The sequence below is a fragment of the Myotis brandtii genome, unplaced genomic scaffold (genome assembly GCF_000412655.1).
Source record: "Myotis brandtii unplaced genomic scaffold, ASM41265v1 scaffold100, whole genome shotgun sequence".
NCBI lineage: Eukaryota > Metazoa > Chordata > Mammalia > Chiroptera > Vespertilionidae > Myotis > Myotis brandtii.
Genome location: NW_005353326.1, coordinates 1,029,512 through 1,043,229, shown reverse-complemented (window position 1 = coordinate 1,043,229; position 13,718 = coordinate 1,029,512).

Below are 13,718 nucleotides of genomic sequence, written 5' to 3'. Positions count from 1 at the left end.
AACCCAAGCCTCCTGCTCACTCCAGCTCAGTGGCTGCCACCATCTTAGTTGGGTTAATTTGCATACTCACTCCTGATCATGGCTTGTGGGCATGGCTTGAGCATAGCAGAGGGATGGTTAATTTGCATGTTTCTCTTTTATTATATAGGATTTCATGTTGTTACAGTCTACTCAGAAAGAAAAATGTGGGAAATAAAATCTCCTAAAACCCCCAAGTCTTTTTCCTAGGAGGCCAGATCTGCAGAAGTGCCCTCCAACAGGCTGCAGAAATAGCAGTGGGGGCCACTCCCATTTCATAAAGAAAAATAAAATAAAATAGTACTTTGACGTTAAAGCCACGGGAGGCTGGTGAGTTATCACTGTTACAAAATTTGCTAAGAAAATGCTTTGGGTAATAAATTTAATTAGATAAATGAATCTAAAGTAAGCTAATACAGAATTTGTTTACCCTTTTCTAGTCTGTTAAAAGGGAAAAAGTCTTTCGTGTTTTTGCCCAGGAAGAAAAAGTTCTATAAATTATTGAAATGGTTATATATTATGTTATATCAATCAGGTACTTAATTACTTAAAAAACAATCTTCTTAATTGTAGGAACTAAAGTTTTGCTAGCTTATGTTTGTGTTTAATACCCTTTTGTCACTTTGAATGAATAATCTAATAGTGTTTCATAGTAATAAGGATGATATATAATCTTTTGGTAAAATAAGTTTGACAACCTTCCCAGGGTTTGAATTTTAAGAAACTTTTTCTTGACCTAGAAATGGCTTTGAGTCACCCCAATAGGCCCTAGAATGCCCCAAGGATTTATTTTCTCTCATGAAGGAAAATTTTATATTTAAGGTAGGTGGGAAGCCTTGTCAAATAAAGAAATAATAACTATATTCTATTTATATATGCATATTGAATAGATTTTGATATGCTTTTATTTATCACTAATTGTTATTGTGGAATATTGTGTTTTGCAGAAAGGACAAGATTCCATGCCATTTGCATTATAATCAAATCCATAACCGTGTCATTTTAAATCTCTTCTTGTCATTTGGAGACAGTCGCTGTTTTGTCATAATGCATCTGGAAAAATGTACATCCTCCAAGGGACCCATGGAAAGGACTCTGACATTTTCAGATCATCCCCTTCAAACTGGATTAAAATTATTAGAACTCTATAGTGTATCTGGATTTATATAAATACTTGCAAGAAAAATCAGGAGAAATGGAATTTGATTGCAGGACTGAATAAACTAAAAAATAATTATAGTTTTTATACTTTCATAAGCAATGTTGAGACATTTATATTTTTCTTCCTATCTGATCCCTCCAGAATTCAGAAACTCTTAATGAGTGAGTAATATTGTTCTCATAGCAATGTATTTGTTTGCATAAATCCAATAAGAATCTGATTTTTTCATAATAGGACATAGGCCAGTTTCCAATTGTGGTTTTATTAACCAAGACATATGCTGGAGTGTCATGTCTAAGAGAGACATGCCAGGGTTCTGGATGTCACCGGAAGATTTGAAGCCAATGTGAGCACCTTGGAGAAATAGCCTGGTACCTTGCTTGGTCAGTGGTTTATGGCAGTCTTTCCAGGTAAGGAGTGAATGTTGCTTTCCTGAGAGATGGCAAAGAGGAACCTCAAGACATCACTGGAGACCTCAATTTGAGGAATTCACTCACAGATACTGCAGGCAAACCTGATAGCAGCTAGGGGGCTCAGCTTCTTTGCCCTGAGGAGCTAGTTAAAACTTGATCATGAGATTCCAGCAAAGCATATTTTTTAAAAAATAGCCTATGTGATCAACTGTTATTCCTGTTGTGTTCATGCAAACAATCAGGCCAAATTAAACCTAGGCTTAATACAGTAAGTGAATCGGTCTTAATTTAGCTCCTTAAAAAAAATGAGGGTGATTTTAGGGGGAAATTTTGTGTTTCAGTAGACTCTATAACACACAGATATGAATATTAGCACCTATGAATTGGTGCTTTTACCCCAATAATACTAAAATTTATAATACAGTTTGTCTCCACCAGGTTACAAGCCCTGGGAATATCACCTCTAGACACCATTGCCACCTCCTTCCGTGCCCAGGTCTCATCATCCCTCTGACAGAGAGCAAGGATCTCTTGGGTCTAAAAGAAATCTTCAACCCTTCTCAGCTGAAGCAGCTACAGAAGTGACTCTGTGTCCCTTTCCCTGAAAGAATTCAGAGCCAAGATCCTTGAGGGGATGTGGTAGGCAGTTAGACAGACATGAGCAGAGCAAGGATAATGGGCCAACTGGAGGAGAAGTGGACTGGACCCTGAAACATGCTTCTTACCACTCCAACTGCTCTGAAGCTGGCAACAGAGGAACCTATGCAGAATGGACCTTTATATTTTGCTGAGTAGGAGTTGGGACACCTATTGCTAATATATAGAATTATTCCATTCATTTTGGGAAGTCACATACTGGGACCTTTATACATGGGACCCACTGTTTGGCAAAAGGATGCAGGGATGTTTTCTCTAAAGGTTACTGCAGTAGCTACCTGTGGTGAATGTCTGACTTGTACCAGGTGTTCTAGATATTGTCTTTAGTAACAACTACAATATGAATTGTTCTGATAAATTCACCCTACCTTATAGTAACGGACATACTAAGCTGCTGGCTGGCTGATTTCTAAGATATGTGGGGCAACTAATTATTCATATATCCCTGCTAACAGCCCTGTTCCTTAGGACGAATGACTGTCGTTATGTCTCAGAAACAGCACAGGGTCCAAACCAAAGGAGATCTTCTCAGGCCGACTGCAACAATGATCACCTGTGGAGCCCTGATGAACATGTTGCTTTAACCATTTTTATATGCTAGTAACTAGAGGCCCAATGCACGAAATTTGTGCAAGAGTAGGCCTTCCTTCCCCCAGCTGCCGGCACTGGCTTCCCTCTGGCACCAGGGACCTGGGCTTCCCTCATAGCCCCAGCTTCGTCCGGAAGGACATCTGGTCTAATTAGCATATTATGCTTTTATTATTATAGATTATTATAGATAGTAGGCTCCCTTAATGTAGAAGTGATCCGGCTGGCTTGTAGCATGGTAATAGCCCTGATTGCCACTTCCAGGGCTATACAGGGAATAAATCAAAAGCTAAACCAGGTCAGGGAGGCAGTTCTAGGAAACCGTGCTGCCATAGATTATTTATTATTAAGACATAATCATGGATATGAGGACTTCAAAGGTATGTTCTGCTTTAACTTAACTGACAATTCAGAACTTATAGAACATAAACTACAAGCAGTGAAGGAAACACTCTCCCAAGTCACCTAAAGGGGAGGATCCTTTACCTCGCTGGTTGGTTTAAAGGACGCTTTCCTCATGTTTTCACTTATTGTTTTAATTTAACATCTTGTTGCTGTATTCAATGCATGCCCCTCTTTTCTAGTGCATGTCAAGTCATCAGACTTAAAAGAGGTAATTGCCACATAGCAGGGGCAAAGTCAGTGGCACTACAGCAATATGGTGGGTTTAAAAATAAAATTTAGTATAGTATAAGGTTGATAGATATCAACTAATCTGCCTAATCAGAGGGAGGACTTATAATCTAATAGATAGAGCACCTGAGTTAATCTGAAAGATAATCATATTAGTTTGAAATTCTGAAATACATATACATGTGGGAACAGAGGGTTAAGCTTTTTTTTCTTTTCTAAGTTTCATTTCTCAGGCCAGTGCACCTGCGTACTCCCTTTGATCCTGAACAACGTGATGGAGGAGGTGATTCAACTGCGGACAATGTATACTGTACCCAACAGGCAAGCAGAACTGCTAAGCATGACCAGATGGACCCCACCAGGAGCCAAGCCGTCATCTCATTGCCTGACAACCAAGAGCAATGGTTGACATCTGCTGACGTCCAGGACTGCATGCAATTGCATTCTGTCCCCAACCTCACCCCAGCCCATTTTTCCTATATAATCCTGCCCCCTGCACCTTACTATCAAGACAGGTTTTGGATGCTTGTAAGCTTCCTGTCTTCTTGGTTGACTGGCCTTCTCAATAAATGCCTTATATGATTCAACCCTGCCTTCGTTATTGGACATTGTGACAGGCAGCCCAAGCCCACCTGGGGGTTCCCTAGTAACAGTGTTAAATGCATTTTTAAATTATTAATTTATGTAATGTGAATCTTATTCAATAAAAAAAGTCAAGCTGAGATGTATTAAAAGCCTAACTAAAAAATCTAAACAACTTTTAGAAAAAAAATATTTTTATGCAAGGATTTTTTTACTGATACGTAAATGATACATAACACTATATTAGTTTTAGGTATACAACATAATTATTCAATATATGTATATATTGCAATATAATCAACATGGTAAGCTTAATTAATATCCAGGACTTCTTTTTTGTTAAATAACCGGTTTGGCTCAGTGGATAGAGCATTGGCCTGCGGACTGAAGGGTCCCAGGTTCGATTCCGGTTAAGGGCATGTACCTTGGTTGCAGGCACAGCCCCAGTGGGGGTTGTGCAGGAGGCAGCTGATCGATGTTTCTAACTCTCTATCCCTCTCCCTTCCTCTCTGTAAAAAAATTAATAAAATATATTTTAAAAAAGAGAAAAGAAGGTAGAGGGAGAGAGAGATAGAAACATCAATGATGAGAGAGAATCATTGATCAGCTGCCTCCTGCACACCCCACACTGGGGATCGAGCCTGCAACCCAGGCATGTGCCCTGACTGGGAATTGAACCTTAACCTCCTGATTCATAGGTCAACACTCAACCACTGAGCCATGCCAGCAGGGCTAGGATTTCTTAAACAAGACACAAAACAGCAGCCAACCTAAAAAAGAAAAAAATTAATGTGACTACATTAAAATTCATAATGGCTGCCCAACAAACAACACCAAAAACAAACCTTGGAACAGACCCTACCCCATTGACCCTACCCCACATATGACCAGCAGGAATTCTTACACATGTGCATAACAATAGATACAAGGATGTTCAAGTGGCAGATGGAGGCAAAAAACTGTCAACAAACTCAGTCACCAGTGAGAGAATCAAATAAATTGCAGGGCACACCTGCTGAGGGCAGGGCACAATCCCAGAAGGAATGCAGCAGGTCCTCACCACTGACATGGGAAGACAGCAGTACTAGGATTCTCTAGAGAAACAGAACCAACAGGAGGCACAAATATATACATCTGCTCAGCAAACTGGAGACTCAGGAGGGCCAACATTCCAGTTCAAGTCGAAGGAATGGACCAATTTCCCAGTAATCAGCAGGAGCAGTTCTCTCTTCCTCCCCATTTGACAAGGCCACCCACCCTCGGGAGGGCCCTGTGCTTCACACAGTGCACCGAGTCAATGCTAACTCCACCCAGAAACACCTTCATAGACACACCAGATTCATGCAGGACCAAATGTCTGGGCTCCCATGGCCCAGTAAAGGTGACACATAAGATCAGCCAACACCAGTACCCAGTGTGGAGATGTGAATTACAGGACACCAAGGGCACAATCTGATTTAGCTTGGAAAAGAGCAGCACAAAATGGCATGTACATGGACACAAGGATATATATATCCCTAATATGCAAATAGACCGAACCGTGGAACAACCAAACAAGCGAACAACCGGTCGCTATGACGTGCGCTGACCACCAGGGAGCACGCGCGGAACATGGCGGACGTCAGCAGCAGGCGGCAGAGCACAGAACATGGCAGGCATCAGCCACGGTGGGATGGTGGAGCAGGTGAGTGGGGGCGCCAGACCAAGGCTGGGCGCTGGGCGCTATCATCGGAGCGAGCCTCTGGAGGTTAGTGAAAATTGTTTGCTCCCATGCACTGTGGTTCCACCGGTCACTCGCACCTGTTGCCGGTGCCAACCCCAATCACTTGGCACCGTCATTGGGTGCGAGTGGTGGCTGCTGGCCATAAAATCGCCCCTCAGGGCTTCTTCACCTCCCCCTGCTCCTGAGGGGCAATCAGGGCCGGCAGTCGCCTCTCGCACCCACTGCCGGCACTGGCCCACATCGCTCTGCGCCATCAGCAGATGCAAGCGGGGCCAGCATCATCAGCACGTGGGAGCAGCAGCAGCAGGAGCAGGGCTGCCAGCAGCCAGGGGACCAGAGACCGTGGTGGGAGGGGCCAGGCGGGGATGCGGAGGATGGGCTGAGACCCGTCCCTGTGCCCACCAGAGCCTCACAGCCCACAGTTCTTTTCAAGGTGCATGAATTCGTGCACTGGGCCCCTAGTATGTATATATCTGTAGGTGCACAGATGGAGATGGACGGTGGGAAAGAGGACACAGTCCTTTCACCCTATGTGCTTCTATGCCACTAAGTTGTACTCAATGGACATACATCCCATTTTCAGTTAAAAAATAGGAAGATAAAAATTTTTAAGAGGAAAGCCAAGCCAATGGGCTAGACCTTAACATGGGTCTCCACAAGGGAGATCTTCCAGGTAATACAGACCTGGGAAGAGGGGGCTGGACACAGTAGATAGGGACCTGAAGAGGTGAACATGTGTGCAAAAACCTGTATAATTCAGCCAGGCAGGGTACTAAGAGGACCAGAGCTTGGAGAAGACCCAGACACAGCCAAATTGGTATTTCATATCCCAACTCAGAGCAGTTGAAGACAGCATGTAGATTGGCTCACAATGGCAAAGAAACTCTGTGACAATATAGCAAAAGCCCCATAGTGCACTATTCAGGAGGCCAGGCCTGGGCAGGACCAGGGTGGGGGCCATGGGAAGGTCACATGGGGCCATGGGAGGCAGACAAAGCCAGGCAATTTCTATGGTGGTGCTGAGATGTTTACCTCTCTCACTCTCATTCTCACAAATGTAGCGTTGTCCCAAGGCTGCAGAAGTCCAGAGCAGAGAACTGGCTGTCTGGTGTGAAGCTGGGTATTAGAGATTTGCACACTGTAACAATCACTACTCTCCTCCTTACATTTTTTTTGTTGGTTTTGAAAAATAGTTATTTTTTTCATTAAAAATATGTTAATTATATTAATATATAATGGGCTTATTTTTTTTAATATATTTTATTGGTTTTTTACAGAGAGGAAGGGAGAGAGATAGAGAGTTAGAAACATTGATGAGAGAGAAACATCGATCAGCCGCCTCCTGCACACTTCCCACTGGGGATGTGCCCACAACCAAGGTACATACCCTTGACCGGAATCGAACCCAGGACCTTTCAGTCCGCAGGCCGACACTCTATCCACTGAGCCAAACCAGCCACGGCTAATGGGCTTATTTTAAATAAATTGATAAACATTGAAATTTTTCCTTGGCTTTGATATTGATAGATTAATTGCACATGAACTAAAGCTTTATGAGGTCCACAAAAGTTTTTAGGAGTTGAAGTAATTGTGAGACCAAAAACCTCCCAAAGGAATCCCTGACTTCCACAGAACATATATTTGAACTGTCTGCTTTAAAAAAAAGAAAGAAAGAAAGAAAGAAAGAAAGCAAGCAATGGCTTTGAACCATGGACTTCAAGACTTGTAACAGGGAATAAAAATTTTATACTACTCTGGACTAACCATGAAAAGGAATTACAATAAAATGTAGTAACAAACTGACAAAGGAACTCATATACTGACAGTTTCTTATGAGCATATTGCAGGCATCCACAGTTCCAGTTCATGCTTGTACAAGAAACAGCCTTGACCATGACTTTGGTTGATGCAGATCGCCCAACTGCAAAAATTTGGCAAGCACCGACCCATGCCAGTATACTGACATTAAAGATCCATATAGGAACCAGCAAGGACACTGCCTGTGCATCCACAGCCCCTCCTCCTGATCTCTTTTTTCTGCTTTCCCTCTCCCTCCGTATAAAAACCCCTGTCTGCACAGAGATGTTAAGATGGTTTTGAAGGCATGAGCCTGCCCTCTTCTCAAGTTGTCAACACCTGAATAAACCTCTTTCCTTCTCAACCAGAACCAGTCAAATGAGTTTGGCATTTTTGGCAATGGACAGCCAGACCTGTGGATCATTTTCCCAGTTTCAGACTCATGGTTCATAAGCTAACAGCTGTTGATGCAAGTGGTAGAAATACACTCGGGGTTATGTGCATATGTTTGTGTATACATACACATACATGTAGTCCAGCTAAACAAAAAAGATTTCAGGGATTTTAAAAACATATATCTAAATAATGCTTTTTTATGAAACACACCTAAAACAAGCACATAAAAAAGTTCAAAGAAAGAGAACAGGAAAATACAGAGATGGCAATATTAACCAAAAGAAAGTTGATGCAGCTATATAACCAGTAAAAAAAAAAAAAAAAAAGTGGCTTTCTGGGAAAAAGTTCAGAGGTCATTTGAAAAGGTCATTCACCAAGAGCCATAAACTTAAAAGGAACAGCATAACAAACTTCATGTCTTTGACAGTGTTAAAACTTATCAAAAACAAGAACAAGCTCCATTTAGACATAACTTCTGAATAACTAAGGACCAAAGAGAAAAAAATTGCAATTGGAATTTAAAAATACTTAGAACTAAAATGTAACAAAAACATGTCTGTCAAATCCATGGATCCAACTGAGAGAGAAAACATCAGCCACTGAGAGGAAAGGCCAAAATAAACACTACCCTTTCAATTCCAGAAGTCAGAGAAATATGGAACCAACACAAAGAACACGTAAGGAATGAAAGAACAGAAGTTAATGAAACAAAGAGTCAACAAACACCAGAGAGGATAAATAAAACCACATGTCACTTCCCTGACAAGCCCTTGTCCAGACTGACTAAGAGAAAAGGCAGATGGCACAAAGAGTCCACAGAGTCTATATCAGGAATTGAAGGCTGCCCAGATTGAAAAGATAACGGGATTCAAACTACACCACAAGCCTACAGTCATCAAAACAGTGTACAACTGGCATAAAAACAGATCATGGAACAGAATCAAGAGCCTGGAAATAAACGCTCAACTGCAGTCAACTTTTCTCTTTTGAAGGACGTAGAACACACAACGGGGAAAGAATAGGTTCTTCAACAAGTAGTACTGGGAACACTAGACAGATACATGCAAAAGCATGAAACTAGACCACCTTCTTACATCATGTATAAAAATAATCTCAAAATGGATTAAACTTGAATGTAAGACCTGAAACCATAAAACTCTTGGAGAAAACATAGGCAGTAAACTCTCTGACCTCGCTCTTGGTAATACTTTTTCAATACTTGAACAAGGGGAAAAAAAGAAAAAGATAAACAAATGAGATTACATCAAACTAAAATGTTTTTGCTCAGCAAAGGAAACCATCAACAAAATTAAAAAACAACCTACTGAATGGGAGAAGATATTCCCCAATGATACATCTGATAAGGGGGTTAATATCCAAAATTTATAAAGAACTCTTACAATTCAACCTTAAAAAACAAACATTTAAAATAGGCAAAGGACCTGAAGACATTTTTTTTTCAATTACAGTTGGCATACAATATTATATTTGTTTCAGATGTACAACATAGTGATTATTCCCCCAATTAGTACCCCCTGGTACCAACATAGTTATTAAAATATTATTGACTACATTCTCTATACTGTACTTTACATTTTCTTGACTATTTTGTAACTACCCATTTGTACATCCTAATCCCTTCACCTTGTTCACTCAGCCCCCAACCCCATCTGGCAACCTTCAGTCTATTCTCTGTAGCCATGAGTCTGTTTCCCAAAGAATATATACAAATAGCCAACAGGTACCTGAAAAGGTGCTCGACATCACTAATCATCAGGGCTATGCAAATCAAAACCATAAGATAACCACCTCATGCCTATTAGAATGACTATCATAAAAGAGACAAGTTAGTCCTGGCCTGTGTGTTTCAGTGACTAGATCATTGGCTTGGGCACGAGTGGTCATGGGTTCAATTCCTGGTCAAGGGCACATACCTGGGTTGTGGTTCACTCTCCGCCCCGAGGCAGGGCACATGCAGGAGGCCACCAGTTAATGTGTCTCTCTCACATCAATATTTCTCTCCTCTCTCTCTCTCTCTCTCTCTCTCTCTCTCTCTCATCAATAAACCCCCCCCCCCCTTTCACTCTCTCTGAAAAGCAATGCAAAAAGTATCCTCTGGTAAGGATTAAGAAACAAAACAAACAAGACATAACACATGCTGGCAAGGACATGAAGAAAAGGGACCCTTCGTGCACTGCTGGTAGGAATGTAAATTGGTGCAGCCAGTATGAAAAACAATATGAAGAGCCCTCAAAAAATTAAAAATAGAACTACCCTATAAGCCAGCAATCCCACTTCTAGTTATTTACCCAAAGGAAACAAAAACACTAATTTAAAAAAATATCTGCACCGTAATGTTCATTATAGCCTTATTTACAATAGCCGGCTGCGGTCCACTCCAACTCCCACCCCCTCACCCCCGGCCGGCTGGCCCTATGGCCCTGCTCAGGGCAGCCAACCTCCTGCAGTCCCTCCCCCTGCCAGCCAACCTCCTGTGGCACCAATCGGCCCCGATCACCAGCCAGGCCAAGGGACCCCACCCATTCACAAATTCGTGCACTGGGCCTCTAGTGTTATATAAACAGGAAAACATTAGCATTAACCCCTACCTCACACCATACTTCAACATCAGTCCCAAGTAGAATAAAACTTACCAAAAGTTCAACCACAGAAGTTTTAGAAGTTAGTACAGGACAAGAGCTCTGTGAACTCAGGAAGGGGAGGATTTTTTAAGCAAGCAAACACCCTTTAAAAAATCTTAAAGTTAACTATGTTGAAATTTAAAACTCCTGTTCTAAAAATACATCATTAAAAGAAAGTGAAATATTCTGTACGTGTCTGTTAGGTTCATTTGGTCTACAATATAGTTTAAGTGCAGCATTTCCCCATTGGGTTTCTGTCTGGATGATCTCCCCAGTGCTAACAGTAGGGTGTTCAGTCACCCACTATTATTGTATGTTGTCTGTTTTTCCCTTCAGGTCTGTTAGTATTTGCTCAATATATATAGGATTTCTGTTGTTGGGTGCATATGTATGTATTTACAATTGCTATAGCCTTTTTTTTGTTTTGGAGAGGAAGGGGGAGGGAGAGAGAGATAGAAACATCAATGAGAGAGAATCATTGATCAGCTGCCTCCTGCACACTCCCCACTGGGGATTTAGCCCACAACCCAGGCATGTGCCAGGAATCAAACCATGATCTCCTGGTTCATATGATGACACTCAACCACTGAGCCACCACAGCTGGGCTGTTATAGCCTTTTAATAAACTGGCTCCCTTGTCCTATATAATAAAATAATATACTACTAAGTGTCCAGTCGACCAGTAGGCCATTCAACCAATCAAAGCATAATATGCTAATGATATGCTAAGGACACTCCACTGCTCACTATGATGTGCACTGACCACCAGGGGGGCAGACGCTCCAACAGGTAGGTTAGCTTGCTGCTGGGGTCCAGTTGATCGGGACTGAGCAAGATGGGCCAGACATGCCCTGGAGCTCTCCCGTGGACCCCTTGAGGGATGTTGGAGAGCCAGTTTCAGCCCGATCCCACAGGCCAGGCTGAGGGACCCCACTGGTGCACGAATTCATGCACTGGGCCTCTAGTCATTATATAATGATCTTAATCTCTTGGTACAGTTTGGTGGTTTTGTTTTGTTTGTTTGTTTGTTTGTTTGTTTAAAATCTATTTTGCCTGATACAAGTATAGCTACCCCTGCTCTCTATTGATTTCCATTTGCATGGGATATTCTTTTTCCATCCCTATACTTTTAGTCTGTCTGTGTCCTCAAAGCTGAAGTGAGTGTCTTGTAGGCAGCATATAGTTGGGTCTTGCTTTTATAATCCATTCAGGATTATAGGAATTTGCTGATGCCATCCTATTTTTTTTGTGTGTGGCTGTTTTGTAGTTCCTTTCCTCTTTTTCCCTCTTCTGTTGTGAAATGAGGACATAGTGTATGCTGTATTCCCTTCTTTATCTTTTGTGAATATACTATAGGTTTTCACAGTAGGTTTTTGCTTTGTAGTTACTGAGGCTTACAAATAACATCTCATAGATAAAAGTCTATTTTAAGCTGATAACAACTTGACTTTATTCACATACAAAATCTCTTCCATTTGCTCCCCCAGCAAATTTTTTGGTTTTTGATATCACAATTTACATCTCTTTATATTGTGCATCCAATAACAAATTATCATGCTATAACCATTTTAATACTTCTGTCCTTTAACCTTTATTCTAAAGGAAGGAAATTCTGACACACACTACAACATGGATGACCTTGAGAACGTTATATTGAGTAAAATAAGCCAGACACCAAAGAACAAACACTGCAGGATTCCACTTAAAGGAACAAGGTCCCTAGAGTTGTAAATTCCTAGAAATAGACATAGAAGGGCAGGTGTCAGGAAATTCGTGTTTAATGGGGACAGAGTTTCAGTTTGGGAAGATAGTGAAGTTCTGGAGATGGCTGGTGGTGAAGTTTGCATGAAAATGTGAATGTTGTGGACAAAAACAAGACCGCATACTAAACCTGAATGTTCAGGGGAGGTTCATGTGGTGAGCCTTCCAAACTCAGAGACCGCACAGGACGGTCTAAACATAAAAATTCCTAACTAAAAGCTGGTCATGGCCAGTAGTCACATCCTAGGCCTGTAGCTTCCTTGACAAAGATCAATCCTTACTTAAGTAACCCTATCTATTGTCTTTTTGCATCTAAGATAGCAAACCTTTGAAATGTCTGAGGAATCTTTTCCAACCACTGGAACCATAGCATGAGACCACCTTATTATCTTGTTGCCCACATGCCATCTCTATGTACTATAAATGTTAACTGTCCTATATGCATCACTGTGAAAGAAGTATGGGTCTCTCCATTTTGCTTTTTATTCAATCCCAAAAATCCCCCCCTCCACTATGCTTTCTCCCATCTCCCTAGTCTACCACCAATGAATTTTATGTAACCCTCCTTACATTTTCTCCTTTTATTCTAATACTAGATGCCCAGTGCACAAAATTTGTGCACAGGTAGGGTCCCTAGGCCTGGCCAGCGACCAGGGCCAATCAGGGCCTTCCTTCTAGCTGCCGGCCAGGGACTCCCTTCGCTCTGCACCGCCCCCTGGTGGTCAGCACACGTCATAGCGAGCAAGCGAACTCCTGGTCTCCTGGTTGAACTCCCAAGGGGACAATTTGCATATTAGGTTTATATATATATATAAAATAAACTGCAAAACTGCCATTCTCAGGGCATTTTCTCAATCTGTTGACATTTTGCTTCCAGCCAATTGTCATCAGTTTGACTCAAGTAAACACATAAAAATTCTGTACAGCTTTGGACATTTCTTACTTCAACAATGTACTATCTGGAAAACCAAGATGGCGGCATAGGTAAACACCGGAGATTGCTGCCTCGCACAACCACTTCAAAAATACAACTAAAAGACATAACGGACATCATCCAGAACCACAGGAAGGCTGGCTGAGTGGAATTTCTACAACTAGAAGGAAAGAGAAAAGCATACCGAGACTCAGAGGAGGTGCGGTGCTGAAGTAAATACAAAGGTGCAGAGGTGCATGCGGAGAGGGCTGGCGGCTGAGGACACGATTGTCTTCTTCAATCGGGAGGGAGTCTCAGGCTCTGAGTTTCAGTTTTGGGCGAGTCTTTGGGGACCCAGGCTCACACGGGAGAAACGGGACTGTCTGGCATCAGTCGGAACTCGAGGGCAGCTTTCTCTCGGAGGCACTCTCGG